Raw genomic sequence first — 17,656 nt, 5'->3', positions numbered from 1 at the left:
GATTAAATCGTCGTAGAAACACATTGTGATTGACTATTTAGAAATTCCTAAAGCTACAAAAAGGCGTACTTTAAATTGAAAAAGGACGACTTAACGCATTAAACTAAAATGTAAATGACACAATAAATATTTTAATCATTTTTACCGGGTTCTGCAGGCGGGCGCTATTGAAGAAAGACAAAATCAAAGTAACAAGAAACGTACGTGGTATCGATTGCTATCACAACGTTTTGCAGAATGTTGTATGTTAAAAACACGCTAGATGAGATTAATGTATATAGTTCGCTCTGAAGTCAGAAACTTCGACTCTGATATCAGTAACGACGAAAATAAATGTCTCTTGCAGCGGCTTTCCTGATTGCCTACATCATCCTGCAGTTCCTGATCGGCAAACCGATGTACTTCCTAGAGTTGGCATTAGGACAGTATCCTGGTAAGGGGCCATCAAAGCTTTGGGCTCTGAATCCAAGTGGCAAAGGTAAGTTTTAATAACGAATATGATTAGTTTATTTCTCGATAAAATCGCTAGAGGACCGTACATATTCAATTACAGAAGTAAGTTAGTATTTTGTACTTATTTGTTCGTTTGCTTTTCTTGCAAAGAAGTTTTAATTACCTCTTCATATATTTGTATGTGTACATCACACAATGCTTTGAATACGTATCATATTTTGATATAATATGTGAGTTTAATATAAAACTATTGTACCTTTGCTATACAACATCGTGGAATAACATCAGTTGGTGCGTCGTCTTGGTGTGTCTGAAAATTACATTATAGTCAACGCCTTGCATCATCAGAGTTTTAATACAATTTAATATAATTTAACCTAACAGTGTACTGAACAGTTTGTCTCGCCTAATTTTTATCATCCACTTTCACCTTTTCAATACTAAACAACACCAGAATTTTTATACGATAACATTATTATTATTAGTCGAATTTCAAATTGATTTTTGTTGTCGTGGTTAATATTCATCTCTTTCCTTAATGAAACATATGGTAGTTCGAGTCGGATTATTCATCCTTGATACCACTTTATACAAACCCAGTCATGCGTTTACAGCGGCGGGTTGAGCAATATCGTCGAAATGGAGCGTGGTGGTATTTAAGAGTTTTCATAGCATAATTTTAAGAACACTTACTCTAGGAAACGTTTCCTTCTTTGCGCTACTTTTAGCAGGGTTGTGTATGTGTCGGTTCTTCCTCCTCCGATCTGCCAAGATCTGAGGATTTAGTTATAATTCTGCTGGATTGCTATTAGAAGAAAGAACCAGAAGAAGGAAGGAGAAGAAAGAATGAGGGAAGAAGGAGAAGAATCGTTATTAGTAACATAGGCAATCGGCCCAAAGTACACGCATGCATTAAAAATATGGTACAATCATAAAATGTAATTCTTGAATTAACACACAGATTCTCTCACTTTCAAAGATTTGTTTTCTCGATAAACAGCAGAGTTATGTAGGATATTAATATTATTGTTGATTTTCTGGATAAAATTATAAAACTTTATGTTATTTGCATTACAATGGACATAAGAAGGTACATGTGCCTTTTTCAAATTATCATACATGGCGCATTTAACAGCAAAGTGAAACTCATCTTCTTTATCTGCACAAAAATGGCACAATCTTTCAACATGGGGGTATTTTTTTTTTGTTACCTACCTGTATATGCCATTATGGGAGGGCTTTCATTTCTGAACATGTATAGCACGCTAACACTGTGGATTTCAAATGATCTAAATAGAACAGAATGCTTAGATTGTTTCTGATTTCGTTATAGAATTGTAATCAATCCTTTGAAGTTAACCTAATAAAGTTATTGTTGAAAATCTTTATAATGTTGTTTAATTTATTTAAAGTGTTTCTCACCACCAGTCCCTTGATTGACCCAAACTTCTCACCATTCCGCGTGAAGAAACAATAGATTCTTAACTTTATTTACGCGACATTCAAAATTTTTGCTCCATGTCAATTGTCCATTATAACATCGTTTTGTGAATCTCATTTTTAAATAATTTGAAGCAGAACTTAAATAATTCTTCTTTATCTTACTACATGCATTTGCGTTTTACCCAGCTCATTATATGTAAACGCGTTTGGTGCATGTTTGGTAATAACAAGAATATATTTACAAAATAGCGTATGTATAGCTTCAATGTCAACTGCTTTGTAGAAAACAAAAACTTCCGACGTATCAATTCAAAATTGGTGCAAGTATAGTATCAAATATTTGGAAAAGTGCATTTTTGTATATTAGTTTACCAAACCGATTAAGTGTAATCTTCAAACGATAAAGTGGATTTGCAGCTAGTGTATTTTTAGACATATATTGTAAAATGATAACCAGGTTGGAGTCGGATTATAACGAAGAACACCAAAGATGGTAACAAAAATACAATGTTTATTTATGAATGATTCAGTGGAAAAGATTATGTTCAATTCGTGCGCAATACAAGATCCAAATGTTGGGCAATTAATATAATATATATGAATCTGATACTGTACTGCAGTATAAATGAAGTGTGAATTGATACGTAAGAAATAGTACAGAGATCTATGATTCAAAGTAATTTCATACATTTTCAATGAAATATGATATGCTTTACTCAGATAGTAAAATATTGCGTTTCGCTCAAATAGTGAAATGTACGAGTTTTTCATTCAAATAATGAAACGCGAAATATCTTCTCAGCCCAAACGCTATGTCGGGAGGTTGAGGAGCCACCACCAATGGTCCGCCCCTCCTAGTCTGCGTAAAGATCCATGCAATCTTTTGTTCTCTGCAAACCCGTTTGTCCAGAAGCCTTGGTTCCTCACCAATTGACAATCTTCGTCTTCTTCCGGCCAACCTCCTCCCCGGCAGCAGGTCACTGGGTATAGTAAAACCCATGTTAGCCTACGGCTGAACATCACCTACAATCCGATGCATATATGGAGATGCACATCACTCCGTCACTCTCCCAGCACAACACTTGGCTACCAGTCAATCAACCATCAGTCAATCACTGGTAAGTCAATCCACCAGTCAATCAATCAGCTCTACAGCTGGTCGATTAACCACTCAGCTGAAAAATATATCCAAATCCCGTTTACTACAGAATACATGAGCATGTATAATAACACGTAATGACGTTATGGGCTGTATACTTCAGTTAATTATTTTATACTCATATTATCGGGACAACTATGCCAAGCGATAAGCAGGTTCAGAAGTGAACCCGTGTCCGATAAGAATCTTATAGTACTTAACATCCCTTAAGAAAATACAACGTTATTGCAAATATCAAATGTTCTGTTAAATCACATACAAATAAATCAGGAAATCTACTATATCATTGTAGTATGCGAAACAAGTCGGAGCTACCAAAATTACAAAATACAATACGAAATAAACGTGGTAGCACAATAATTATATCGTATAATACAAATAGGAAACTAATATATAATTCACATATCACTACAGTTGGAGATCGCAAGTCGTTAGGGAGACTGCTCACTGACAAGACTTTTCGTATTGTACCATTTTGTCCTACGGTGATGTAACTTATACGCCGACTATGTAGCCCTACATCGTCTGTGCGCTTGGGGACTATCGGTTTTCCTATGGTAAGCACTTCGCTCGTGCAGCATAGGATGACCTGAACTGTTTTGAAATAATAAGCGATATACATAACCCACCCTCGGGTAACGCTGTTCACAAAAAAAAAAAACGAAACCCGAGTACATGTATTTAATATAAATACAACAATACATTTATACAATTCCGTGACATATATCATTAGCCTTTAGAAAAGAATACACAGTCAAGATACGTATAATAAGATACTGTCTCTGTCATGAAATCACGAAAATACCGTCTTTCATATCTTCCCCCTTTCTGAAAGACTACAATTTAAGTTTTATTGCAGATTTATCTTAAATTTCTATATGTTGCATTATTGTTTTAGTTTATTTACATTTCTTTGAAAATGAGCAGCAGTTTCTGCGAAGACAGCCAATTATCTGCATGCAACAATGCAAATAAATTAGCAAATTCTAGCATTACACCATTATTCTAGCGGGAAATATGTACCTTTAAATCGTTTAGAAATAATGAAAATAAAATAGGTGATGAAACACAAACTTGTCTTACCCTGTCCAGATAGTTTAATATTTTTTTCAAGCCATTTGGCCTTTTTACACAAGCTTTCACAGTTGCATATATGACTTTTGGTATCATAAACATTTTACTACTATTTTTTTATTTACTAATTTATGACAAAGTAGACTCTTGACACTACAGTCAAACGCTTTTTTATATTCAACAACAAGAGCATAAACCTACCTTTATGTTTTCTCAGATATTTATATATCAAAGTGCTTAGGGTAAATATATTACCTATAGTGGAATTTCAGTTTCTGAAAACGACCTTTTCTTCACCTAAAGTATAATTTTCTTAGATCCAGTTATTTAGTCTTTCTTTTAAAATGAAGGTAAATATTTTGCTCAGGACTGGTAAATCGCTAATCCCTTTATAATTTCCAGGCATATTCATATTCTCTATTTTGTGAATGGATGTGATAACTGCCGAGGAATAACACTTTGGGAAGTATCCAAGATCAAATAACTTTTTGAACATATATACTAAGATAGGTAATCATAATATTTTGCAGTTGTCTTAAAAAAAGTCAATAGAAAGGTCATTAATTCCAACAGATTATCCCGACTTCATATTTTTAAAGCATTTTGCAGTCTTGATTCTGTTATTTTATAATCTAGATTTTCATGGCGAATATTGTTTCGTTTAATCTAAACGTATGGTCCATCTCATATTGTATATTAAATAACTCGGAAAAATAATGGTGCCATCCAGTAATGTTAATTATTCTGTGCGTGGTGCTTGGACATTTTAAAAGTCTCCAGAAGGATTTGGAATCCTCATCTGAAAGTGTTTTTTTTTTCTTTCTTCAAGACTTGCCTCCTTTTCTCCGTATAGGTTACGTTTATTCCTTGTTCAGTTTTTGTTCAAATTTCTATTATCCTTATACAAAGCCATATTATAATATTGGAAGTTTCTAAGCGCATAAAGTGCATGTTATTTTGCTACCTTTCAGTCTGCATCATACCAAGGTTGTGTGTGACCAATAATCGGTTGCATCTTTTATTGAAATCATTTTGATCTACTTTCGTTGTGCTGATTCAAATATACTCTCCATGAAAGAATTCAGAGCAGTATCGAGTTGAATAAATATTGTATTAGATCTTTCTGATAGTAGATAGCTGACATTTTGGAAAGATATATTTCTTTTTGTTTCATTCCACACGTGTCTCTCTCTTGGAGAAAAGCTTTCATTTTTACCAGTTGTGATGGTAATGAGATCAGTTAGATCTAAAGGAAATATTATTGGTTGATGAATAGATTCAATTATATTACCAATCTTACAGGTAGTAGCATATACAGATAATGATTGATCTAACAGTAAGTAGTTCCTGGTTGTAATAGAGTTGTATTGATTACATGTAAAGTTTCCAATATTTTTATCATCCCTACATCTGCCATTTACAATCCTCGTTCCAGATCACTGACCACATTTCAGCAAATTCTCGCCTTTCTGTCTTTACTTGTTCTTACCCTAAATAGATGTCTTCGACATTAATACTAATAATAATAATAATAATGAGGACTTTGTATAGCGCCTAATCTTTAGAAGCTCTAAGCGCTTTACAACATTAGACAACACCTATAAGATAAAAAACAATAATATGATTACAAAAACAAACACCATGAAATTAGAAAACATTAAAAAATATGCTGAGAATATTTCAGGTAGGAAACATTATTAGGTCTTAAAGTTTGTTCCTGCAGTCGAAATAAGTGAGTTTTGAGAGTCCTCTTGAATGTGATCACTCTGTCTTTGTGTCTAAATTCAGTGGGCAATTCATTTCACGTTGCTGGGCCCTGTATGCAAAAGAACGCTGCATATCTTTATATACTCTTTATATCCGACACTTATGTAACATTAGCAGTATTTGCACCAAGGATCTTATTACTGTCATGTATAATGAAATCATGTTATGTGCAGGTATAGACATTGAAATTTCAACGAATAATAAATGAGTGATTCGGATACATAACTCTATAATGTGCCAGTACGAAATCTAGATTGGGAAACAAGTCTTCTTCTGCATGTATTTGTGAGTATCCACGTGACATATATACTACAGCAAAAATCGGGTCTACATGAACAGACTGTATACAAATGAGAATTTTAACCAAACATTATTTTTGGATTTACCCTGAAGTTGACTGTAATTTAAATTGTGTCTTGTATGTTCGTTTACTTATGCAACAATACCAACAGAAAAACGTTTTACATTTAACTCTTTATATCTGACACTTATATAACACGTGACACCACTTATGTCAAGTTTATCACCTGCCCAAGTCTCGACCAGAGCAAAGATATCAAAGTCAAGCATACAATTAATAAAATCCTTACAATCCAGCTTAGACTGGTCACTGGATTGTTTTCTTGTTAAACTTGAAATATTCCAGATACAGAACTCAGTTTCACTAACCGTCTGCACAATATGTATCACATGTGTAAAATGGCCTCGACTGGACCCCTATCTATAATTTATTTTTACTATATCATGCAGATATCATCCTTAAACACATATTCAGCTCTAGTTATAACCAGTCTGTTATATTTCAAGAAGACTGCTTTACCTCACTCATTCCGTAGTGCCTGTATGAAGAAAGTGTAGAGAGCTGTTTGTGCCCGACTTACTCTATCTGGGAAGTCTTCAGCTACGTGGATATGTGGTTTAGTCCTGAAACATTTTTATATTAGTTATCAGTTCTCCTCTCTCTCTCTCTCTCTCTCTCTTCCACAGGTGTCTTGTTTCGGGCTGTCTTGTTAATTTCTTTGCACTTTTTAAAAACTTTCTTTATCAATGAAGCGAGAAAAAATAACAATTGTTGGTCTTGGACTCCGTTTTGAAAGTAACCGGTGAGCTCATTCAATTTTAATTTTTGATTCATTTATGTTCAATGTCTGCTTTACATATTTTCTTATCATGATTTCTGTGTAGTTCTACTTTTCGTTCTACATTTCTGGAATACCGTAGAAAATTAGGTTGTCTCGGGGTGATTGTGCTTTTTGACTCTCAAGTTTCTTCTCGTTATCCAATATTTTTGTAGACTTAACATGATTCAGCGAGGTCATTTACTTTTTCTCGCAAGTTGTGGTTAGGTACTTTTAATTCATTTTATTTTTTGTAGCTGTTCAGTTGCATGTTCCAAGAGAACTAATCTATACTTTAGACGTCTGACGTCACCACGGATATCACTCATGATCTGTATAAGATTAAAGGATCTTTAGGAACTTTCATAAACGGAATGCTGGGCCTGATTCATCTTGCTGTGAAGATTGTGACTAATGAGGGGATGTTACTCTTCCTGAGTCAGTAGGCATTGAAATGAGTTGAGGTATGTCACTGATACGCCTTGTTTGATCCCGATGATGGATTCATGGCGGAAACATTCCTAGTCCGTATTTCCAAATCGCTCTGTTTATCGATGACATATTCTCTAAGACTGGCATTCAAACGTGCAGTATTTGTTGGTGGCCTCCCCGGTCTGCCCATCCCAGATCCTGTGTAAGATTCTTTCCTTGAATAACCCACAAAACAAAAAACAGAAGACGGATCGATAGAGACATATCACCAATCCTAAGCACCAGCTGTGAAAAGCAGCCTATCCTGGCCCACTTCGTTGCTTAAGGGGGCAGGGGCCAGGTTTTATGTACAAATTTAGTGCCGCAATCAGCGACTTAGTATAAAAATCATAAAAAATTAAATACACAAGTGAGGTCAGAAAGGTCATATTTTGTATACATATATTAAAAAAGCATAAGAATATTATCCACTTGACCAGAGAAGTCAATGGCAGTTCATGACAGAAGAAATGTATGCACCCCAATCGCAAATTTATACCTACAATTTTCATGTCCGAAGGTCATTTCTTACACCATGTGATGCTCACAGTGCAAACACAAACCCTTTTCCAATATGACAGTTCTGCAAAACTGTGTGTACTAAACAGGCTGATACAACTGAAAATGATGTCATCCAAGCCGTGTTTGAGATATTATACTTGCCCCAAGCCCATGTGTTTACTCCTATGTGAGTCTAGCTCTTCTTCCTAGCCGTGTTTGAGATATTCTACTTGCCCCAAGCCCATGTGTTTACTGCTATGGGAGTCTAGCTCTTCTTCCTAGCCGTGTTTGAGATATTCTACTTGCCCCAAGCCCATGTGTTTACTGCTATGGGAGTCTAGCTCTTCTTCCTAGCCGTGTTTGAGATATTCTACTTGCCCCAAGCCCATGTGTTTACTCCTATGTGAGTCTAGCTCTTCTTCCTAGCCGTGTTTGAGATATTCTACTTGCCCCAAGCCCATGTGTTTACTGCTATGGGAGTCTAGCTCTTCTTCCTAGCCGTGTTTGAGATATTCTACTTGCCCCAAGCCCATGTGTTTACTGCTATGGGAGTCTAGCTCTTCTTCCTAGCCGAGTATTGGTATTTCACTATCAACATACTGCTGAGTAACTTTGTACATGCCCGAAATCAATTTCAAGAACACAAGCCAGAAGTACCTTAATTTATGGTACACACTGTACATCTGAATGAACTGGCGAGACTCTTGTACATGTACGCTTTCAACATGTCCTATAATTGTAAGTTGCAGGGTTAAACACACGTCTAAGTATTCACATTAAAGACATTTCAGGAAATTCAATATAAACATACGCTAGCAAGCATACCTGCAAGTTTTCAAACTGTTCACATTCCCATAGAACGAGAATTTGCTTAAAAAATAACCGTCGAGGCCTCAGTTACTATTGTACTTACGATAGTAGATGTTTTATTTCTAGTGCTATTATTATTATTATTATTATTATTATTATTGTTTTCGTTGTTGTTACACTTACTGTTATTGTTGTTACAGGCATTGGAATTTCCCAGGCCATTATATCCCTCGTAGTTGCCATTTACTACAACGTGATTGTTGCCTATATTCTGTATTACATGTTTGCCTCCATGCAAGGCACTCTTCCCTGGACTGTTTGTAAAGAGGTATGTGTATTTTATCATCTTTATTTTCTTATCCTGTGATCTGTGCATAATGAGGATGTAACAGAATATGTGCTTACATAATAAAGAATTGAATGGAATTTCTTATACTACTACATAGATTATCATTTTCAATTCTGAAAAATCACGGGGCTAAAATACTTCTTTTCCTAGCTATGCATGTTTTGCTCATGCGTATAAAGCCATGTTTAATGTAAAACTTTCTTGTATATAATAGCATAAATAAATCTAGATTGGTCATTAAATGTTAACTACTTGAAGTAGCTGTATCGTTGTTCGTATTTTGATAATTATAAAATGATGTTATTTTGAAAAATGTGTATTCTTTGCCTGGCTTTCATTCCTAAGTTACATGAATGAAAGAATTCGTTCTCGAAATCATCAAAACTGTATAAGTTGAAAGTGGCGTTGAAAGTGTTGATTTTAATTTTTCCGGGCTTGGACGTAACAACCCTTTGGTGGATACAATCATTATCTATACTTATATAAATTGTTCTTGTTAAATATGAAATTTTATTCTTTGAAAAAAAACAAAAACAAATTTGACGGCATACATATTGTCAACCGTTTGTACAAAATATCTAATATGCATGTATTATTAAGTTAATCGAAGCCTTAACACATACATCTACTCAACAGCATGCTATGTTCTGAAAATATAAAGCATGAAACAAGAATAGATGGTTTCTTTACTGTTAAGAAGGTCATAATTTAGATATGATTGGTCCAATATTTCCCTTATTTACCAGGAGTGGAAGCAGTTTGGATGTGTAGAGAAGACAACCAGAAGGATGCAGTACTGTGACGATGCTCAAGACATCACTGAAGATTGTCGCTGCCCTTTAAATGCCACGTTTGATGTCAGTCTTCCTTACAATTGTACAAATATTAGCTATGTCGGAAATCCAACCCCAGTTGCTGAATTATACTTCTAGTGAGTATAGAAACATTCGTTCAGGAGTCCAAGTATCTCCTTTCCATCGAAAGAATTTGTGATAAGTGCATGCTTTAATATTTCTTTCTTTCGGTTCTCATGCGAGTCTCTGTGTAGGTGTTAATACAACTTTATCAATATTCCGAAATATTCAATCACACGAGTTGTTTTACCAGAACCCCATGCCCATTGAGATAAATTGTTTTATGTCTAGCTACAGGAACATATACCGATAGTGCTGATGCCGATTATGATATTTGATTATTTTTGTAATAAATACCCTTAATTTCATCGTCGGCGGATTCAGAATAATTAAGCATATTTTTTCGCTTTATTGTCCATTCACACCACGTAACATGAGTGCCGATATTTAGTTGTTTTTGCAATCCTGCATTTTTTATTGTTATAAAATGAATCCGTAGAGAATCTGACAACAAACTTAGAATCTCTATTTATCATCGATAATAAATTTATCGAAACGTACGCGAACACTGAAGATCTTAAATGAATAAACTGCGATGACTCACCATCAATATAACTCACAACTGTACCTATTTTAGTTGCGTCTGATAAGTTGACATTACTTCAACTTCTAAACGTATTTCTTTTCGTTGTATCAGCAATTATAAAATCTAACTCAGCATCATCTATAATCAATCTTGTACAATGTCGTTTATTATCATATTATCCTTCTTGGGTAAATTTACCGATTATTTTTTTTCTGCCAAGATCTTTTACGATTTTATTCTCAAAATCAGTTATATCAGGATTTTCATCATCATAATATTTCTTTTCTACAGAGATCTTTTGCAATTGTATCAGGATGTTCGTCATCGGAATATTTCTTTTGTTGTGGTAACCAAACTTCCTTCTGAGGATTATATGAAATAATTGCTTTACTTACAATCAATGATATCAGTAGTTTAGATCGAGCATATACCGTAATAATACTGTTGGTACCCACATTATTTTCTGATTTTGTTTCTACAAACCAGACATAACAAATCACATAAAGATTTTCGGCAAACTTAAATGGTTCAATACAAGCGAATCCAGTCAAATCAAAATCCGGTAATGTTCCGTGTATCGATACCATGGTCATCTCGTGTGTTTAATGTCCAAATCTGTTAAAATACGCAGAACAGTCTCCCATTCCAAGAAAACCTCTGAGATAACATGCAGTAATATCAACCGAGATAACATCCTTATAATCCTATTTACTATTTCACAATCCACTGTGTCCATATTCGACACAACTCGATGTTACATTATTGAGAAAATCAAACCGAATTGATTTCCATGAATTTTTCTCTCTAGCAAAATGAGCCGCGGTTGACGGAATAGTAAACCACTTATTCAATAACTGTTTATATATCAACGCAAGATTTTTCATTTCATCGTGGAGAGATTCTGTACGACAAAGATATCCATTACAGATCATAGTTTCCATCATCAGAACTCTGAAATAACCATACATATAAAGGATCGCTTTTACTTACATCGTTAATAAAATCAAATATATCACCGTTATAAAATTTAACAGATCGATTTCGTGGTAATGTTTTCACCGCATTAGTCCACGTATGTGCATTATGATCAATAATTTTAATCGAAGCTCAATCCGATTTATATTTTGAATCGTAAAAATCTCTCTTATTATCGTTTTTACCATTATTGGACATCTTAGTTTCTTTCCTAATTCAGCGATGTATTTGACAGAAGATCCAGTATCCTTAACTATTTCTGCCCAGTCATTTATTATGTTATGCATTTTATCCGTTAAACCATTTCCACGAGGCGAAATTGTAAAATGTTCCGTTACTGTTTCGGCTACACAATTTAGCCTTGACAATTTCATCGGTTTTAGATTATTAACGCTGGGTTTATCATTTATCGGATATATTACATAAATAACCGCGGTTAAAGGATACGTTCGTTCATAATATGGTTTGTCAATACCAATCAACATTCCTGATTTGGGAATGTTTACTCTATATGGCACTTTTTCATTATGAAGGACAGTATCACGTTTGTCACGGATAATCCAAGTATTGTTTTCTGTTTCTGATATAATAATAAACTTTACTCTGAAAAAATAACTTTGATTGTCGAGATAATTAATAATCGTTGCTGTTCATTAGTTGTTCATTGTAGCATAGATAACACCATCGGTGTTGAGTATGATTTTGAACGTTGACCACACCTGATTTGCGCCATCTCTGCGAAATTCTTTATTGGCGTCATGAATACTATTAATCAAAGTTTTATTCGTCGGATCAACAAGAGCTCGCACCGGTAAGTCAGGGGATATTCTGTCAATATTAAATTTATCTTTAGAAGGTTTAATCTTAACCGAGGATATCTCAAACTCATCCATAATATTATTAAGACAAATATTTAAATTGAAATATAACGATTCAAACAAAGAATAAATGCAGATGGCTAATGCAGGCTCTACAACCCCTTTTAACAAAGCCTGCGTAAATGAATTTTGCAGATATCATTTACAAAGTGTACGAGGAGTGAGTTTAGGACTAAGACCATATTTTATTTGTGGTGCTGGAGATAGAGGTGAAACGCAGTTGTGTGTGCAATGTGGTGGGTACAAAATACTAAGAACTGGAAAGATATCATGATAAAAAGTAACACCGATAATGAAAAGATTATAAGAAACGCTGATAACTATCTCGCCAGATTTAAAAAAAATAATTGAGAGAAATAATCATTTAAACAAATGATATTATTATATATATGGAACTAAAAGAGTTTGTAAAACATCCCATCATCAAGAATTATGAGGCTTCTCGTGATATAATCAGGAACTACAGACTAAAAAAAACCACTTGGTTATGTTAATAGTACTTCTGGTCATCTAACGTTTGGTGTTGATGGAAAAAAAAATTATTACTGGCACAGGTTCGGGTCCGAACGTTATCAGGAGTAATCGAAGACTGCCTTGTGATTGATGATAGTGATTCAGATAAGAAAACTAATTGTTTGTGTAATTTACAGGCTGATGACACTGGTAAGCACATAAAAGTTGTTAAATGTCTGATGAACTTAATCCTGAAAAATTATTTGTGATTTTAAATCATTGCAAGAACGTAAATTCGAAGATATAAATTCATCAAGCACATTCAGCAAGCTATGTTGTTATCCTTGGCTGCGGTCAACAATACAGAAGTTGATAAATTCGTCTCGCTTTCAAGCGCGATTGAGAAAATTAGATCATAATTGTCTCAGGGATACGAAGCAAAAAATAATTATGAACATATTTATTATATCATCATTTCCCCCCCCCCGTTAACTTTACATTGTCAAAATCGTTCAATATTACCCGATACTGAGCTCGCGCTACAATACACATATTGCATTCACGTGCATAAAGGAACTTGTTTCTATTGTAAACAAACAATGGACGCAGACGCCAGCACTTTTGATTTGTACACAAATCATGTACACTCGCGTAAGGGGCTCTTTACGTTGTGGTTGTTTAAATTTGTTTCTGAATGAACTAAAACATATGTTTCGTGGACTGCCACATACCAGACCTTTGGCACATTCTGCGTTGATACAATGTTACGGATTTAGGCTAGCTACAGTATATAACAGACACGAGATAATGTCCTTACAAATAACATACAAGTGACACCTTAGATATTCTCTTCTTTCGCTGGTGATAAGAATGGCAAAATAAAATATACTTAGAGTTTTACATCCTGAATTTCCTCAAAATGTTTTTTCTTAATTCTGCAAATCCGAATTACATGAGCCATGCCATAGGTTTTCAATCTGGATTACACATTTCGAAATTGTGCTGTAATTTCGATGATAAGTGCATTTGCATCCTCCTTACTGCACTCAAAATGAAATAAGCATTGAATTCCATATCGTCTTTTTGATAATTGCAATTGAAAGACTTCATATTTCCCCCACATTATGATTTTAAACATTGAATGACAGAAACAGAAACACATTTGCAGATGTCAACACGCTTCTCCCTAGCTTCAATCTCATTTATTTCACGTGGAATCGTCACATACAAATCCAGTCAATAATCACGATATTTCCTAGTATCGAGATATATACCAAAATCTATTCATTCCAGATCAAATGGAAAAGTTGTTGTAATGCACATTCATTCACAATATGACTCCAAATTTCAATTTTAACTAGACACGCCATTTCCTTCTTTGCCCCATCATATTAACGAAAAATCAGCACAAAAGATTATGTTAAAAATATATATTTGTTTATGAAATTATTATTATACAAATTTTTTTTCTCGATGAGATGATTTTTATATATCCCATCTTATTGAAATTGTTTGATAATTTGATAAATTATGGTAACATACCCTAAAATCGATAAGAATTTACATAGAGATTTATATTCAAATTTTCTTTTCTTTAATTAAGTAAATATCTAGTCTGGTCGGTGAGTTTGAATTGTATCCTTGATAATAAGGGATTATGACACCGTAGATAAACCGGATTAATCGATTCTTGTTTAATAAAACATTCAGGAGGTACTTGAGGCGTGAATGTATATAAAATATATCCTTCTTGAGCCTGACTGGATATTTCAAGATCTGTTTTATAACTGCCATCAATTGCATCACATATAAATTGACTGAAATAGCTGAAGTTATATTTACAATTCTTGGTGAAATATGACGATCACCACCGTACGGATTATTGTTTTGTTTGAGGATAACTACTATTGTGGTTACTATTTCCATGACTCGACGATTTGCGGAAAGTATTCATTGATAAGATCGTTGAGTGATATTATTATTTCGTCGGCGTTAAATCCTGGTAATACAAATTTTAAGAAATCTGGTTCAGCTATTTTATGATAATTCATATCTATCTTCTGTAAAAGCACTAGCATTTATTACCTCAACAATAGTTCTATTAGCATATACAAGGTCTGACACAACTTTTTTGTTTCAATGATTTTCTTGATTATATCGTTATTATGATACTCCAGAACATAATTTATAAACAATTGCGCTAATGTTTTGTACATAGTTATATGTTCAGTTTTAATTTTATTAGCCAGTGATCTGAAATTTCTTTCATAAAAAGTAGTTTTACGGTCATAATCGATTACTGATATTGATGTTGTAGGAAATCTTTTGGTATAATGAAGAATATAACTATCCGTGTCAGTCAATATATATTTGGTTCAATCTTCTGGAATTGTAATAAAAATTGTTTCGTTGGTGGAAAAACATCTCGTCTTGGTTCTGGTAGTTGCTAATATTTTGGAGGAATTTCTGGCCATCATTAAATTCTTCGGATTTATGAAGAATAAATATCAACGACATAATCTTGCGAATTAATTTCAATCGCAGCTGATAATATTGGCTCATGAACCGTTATAGCTATTTTTGATTCTCTTCTAGTTATAGATTTAATTCTGCGCTGGAATTTGTCATTCATTTTTTTAATCTGATAAGTACCTGAGATAATGCCAACAAATTGCCAATCTGGAGTTCCATCTGGTTTATTTTTATTTGCAAATACAATCGAATTATTTGCTGGTAATCCGCCAAATGATTTTGATCTGATATTTTTCCAACTGTAATAAACTCGTAATTGTGCTTGCGCTATTTTTTTTGTTGTTGCCGGAATTGCAGTTGGAAAATTAACACTGAATTCAGGATTTGTCGAACTTATTGATATCATCGTAGTTTTCGACCGAGTTGTATTAACAAAAAATTGCTGTAGTAATTCTTTCGGCGTTGACATTATTATTATTATTATTATTATTATTATTTTCTAAATCCTGACTTTCTAAGTCAGGCATAGGTTCTATCACAGGCATTACTTTTTTGTAAATCTCAATCATTTGTGTGAACTCAAAATCTGATATTTTTACATCGTTAAGACTTGTCGAAATCAGTGAGGATAATTTAGAGTATCCTAGCGCTGATGCGTGCAATTTTATTATATACACCTGGAATTTTTATGCTTGCCCGGGCATATCTTTTTGCGATGATATTAAGAAAACCGGCAATTGCTGTTGCAGCTGAAATGCAATTGTTACAACTGCTGGCGATGTCTTTGTTACAGAAGAGAATAATACAGCGATAACAGCAGACACTGAATACACAATTACTTCAACAATAACTACACGTCTACGGTATTTGTTTTTACTTTGGTTGTATATTCGTCAACGATATTTATTTTAATTTGTTTGCCATTCACGTGCTTGATTGTATCTAAAATTCTGAACGTTGATTGGGAGGCTCATTATATTTTAACTGCTTAGTAATTAATTGAGTTGTTTCAGCTAAGAATTCCGGGCACCACCAGTAAGACGCTGTAGTTAATTTTTTATCAGATGATTTCAGCATAAATGTTTCTTCGTCCCCCTTTATTTAACACGGTATAGACGGTTCCAGAAAAAGTATCGGTTGAATGACGCCAAAGATACGTAGTAAATATACTAAATTTTGCATCGCTGAACATGTACAGCCTGTTCACACCAGTGACTTGCGCATTATGCTTTATAGTGTTATTTTGCTGTGACCACGTTGATGATCCTTATGATCCTGTGCATACCACGTTGATGATTTGTTTGTGAGGAATTTTAATCCGATTAATTTTTTAACGATATCAGGAGTTCCCCTGATAACATTTTCTAGCCTTTTTTAATATCATCGATATTACTCAGTGCTATCGTGATTAGCTCTGAAAGTGATTTAGAATCTTGAATAATAACTAATCGTTTTTAATCGTTTCAATGTCTGACATAGGTGTTTTATTATCGCAGAGTTTTGTTTTAATTTCAGAGAATTTTACGTCAACAAGCAACAGACTTCCAAAGAAATCATCTGCGATTGTATTGTGTTTTTGAAAGTTTTACGAAGATTTAGAAACATATTTATGTTAACGTCATTCTCAGATCGCAGCGTGGTTAATTTAGTATCTACTGTAGTATAGTTATTGTATGCATAATTGTTTGTTGCGATGTTGGATCTCTTAAAACAACTATTTTATTTCCATTCATGGTAAGTTCACCTGTCATTATATCACCGGTTGATCGTAAACGATTAGCAACACTTTGTTCGCAATATCATTTCTAATAGTTGCGACTGATACATTTGAATCTCTGATTCTACAATACTGGAATGTTATCCATGGTAGTACTAAGAACTCTACGAACCATGTCGACCCACTTGATGTTACTCGTCTTTAAAACACCATGTATATATCCTCAAAAATAACGACTTCATCCCTTTCAACTCTGGAGAGGTTCATAAGATCGGCAAGATCATCTCAAGTAGCGTAATTCGACAAATCGATATGATCATTTTTTTCAAGCCTACAGTGATAGCACAGGTAGAAGATCTTCCGTAAATATTTACCATTATATGTTAAGATCTGTTTAAAAAGATAAGCGGCTACTTGTATAGTCATGCACGACTTTGCGAGGTGATGCTGTTGATGCAGATACATCGTCGAGTACAGCAATTACTTCACAGCCACATATTGGCGGATCTGCTATTGTCTGTGTTGGCAATGTTGAATACCAGACTAGAGTTAGAAGTCCGCCGACATATTTTAAAA

At 34.1% G+C, this 17,656-nt stretch overlaps 1 pseudogene across 1 annotated transcript in view; it reads left to right on the top strand.

Moving 5' to 3' along the window:
* LOC149781820 (sodium- and chloride-dependent glycine transporter 2-like) overlaps positions 1–17,656 on the top strand; it is a 58,131-nt pseudogene that overhangs the window by 21,043 nt on the left and 19,432 nt on the right. The window contains exons 3-5 of the transcript XR_016414793.1: positions 347–478; positions 8,997–9,124; positions 9,892–10,076. The product of XR_016414793.1 is annotated as a sodium- and chloride-dependent glycine transporter 2-like (transcript). The remainder of the gene's footprint in view (positions 1–346; positions 479–8,996; positions 9,125–9,891; positions 10,077–17,656) is intronic.

The sequence above is a fragment of the Sinohyriopsis cumingii genome, chromosome 15, assembly GCF_028554795.1.
Source record: "Sinohyriopsis cumingii isolate HCF-2022 chromosome 15, ASM2855479v2, whole genome shotgun sequence".
NCBI classification, from domain to species: Eukaryota; Metazoa; Mollusca; class Bivalvia; order Unionida; family Unionidae; genus Sinohyriopsis; species Sinohyriopsis cumingii.
The sequence above is the reverse complement of the archived record's forward strand: the minus strand, read 5'-3'. Positions and strand labels throughout refer to the sequence as shown.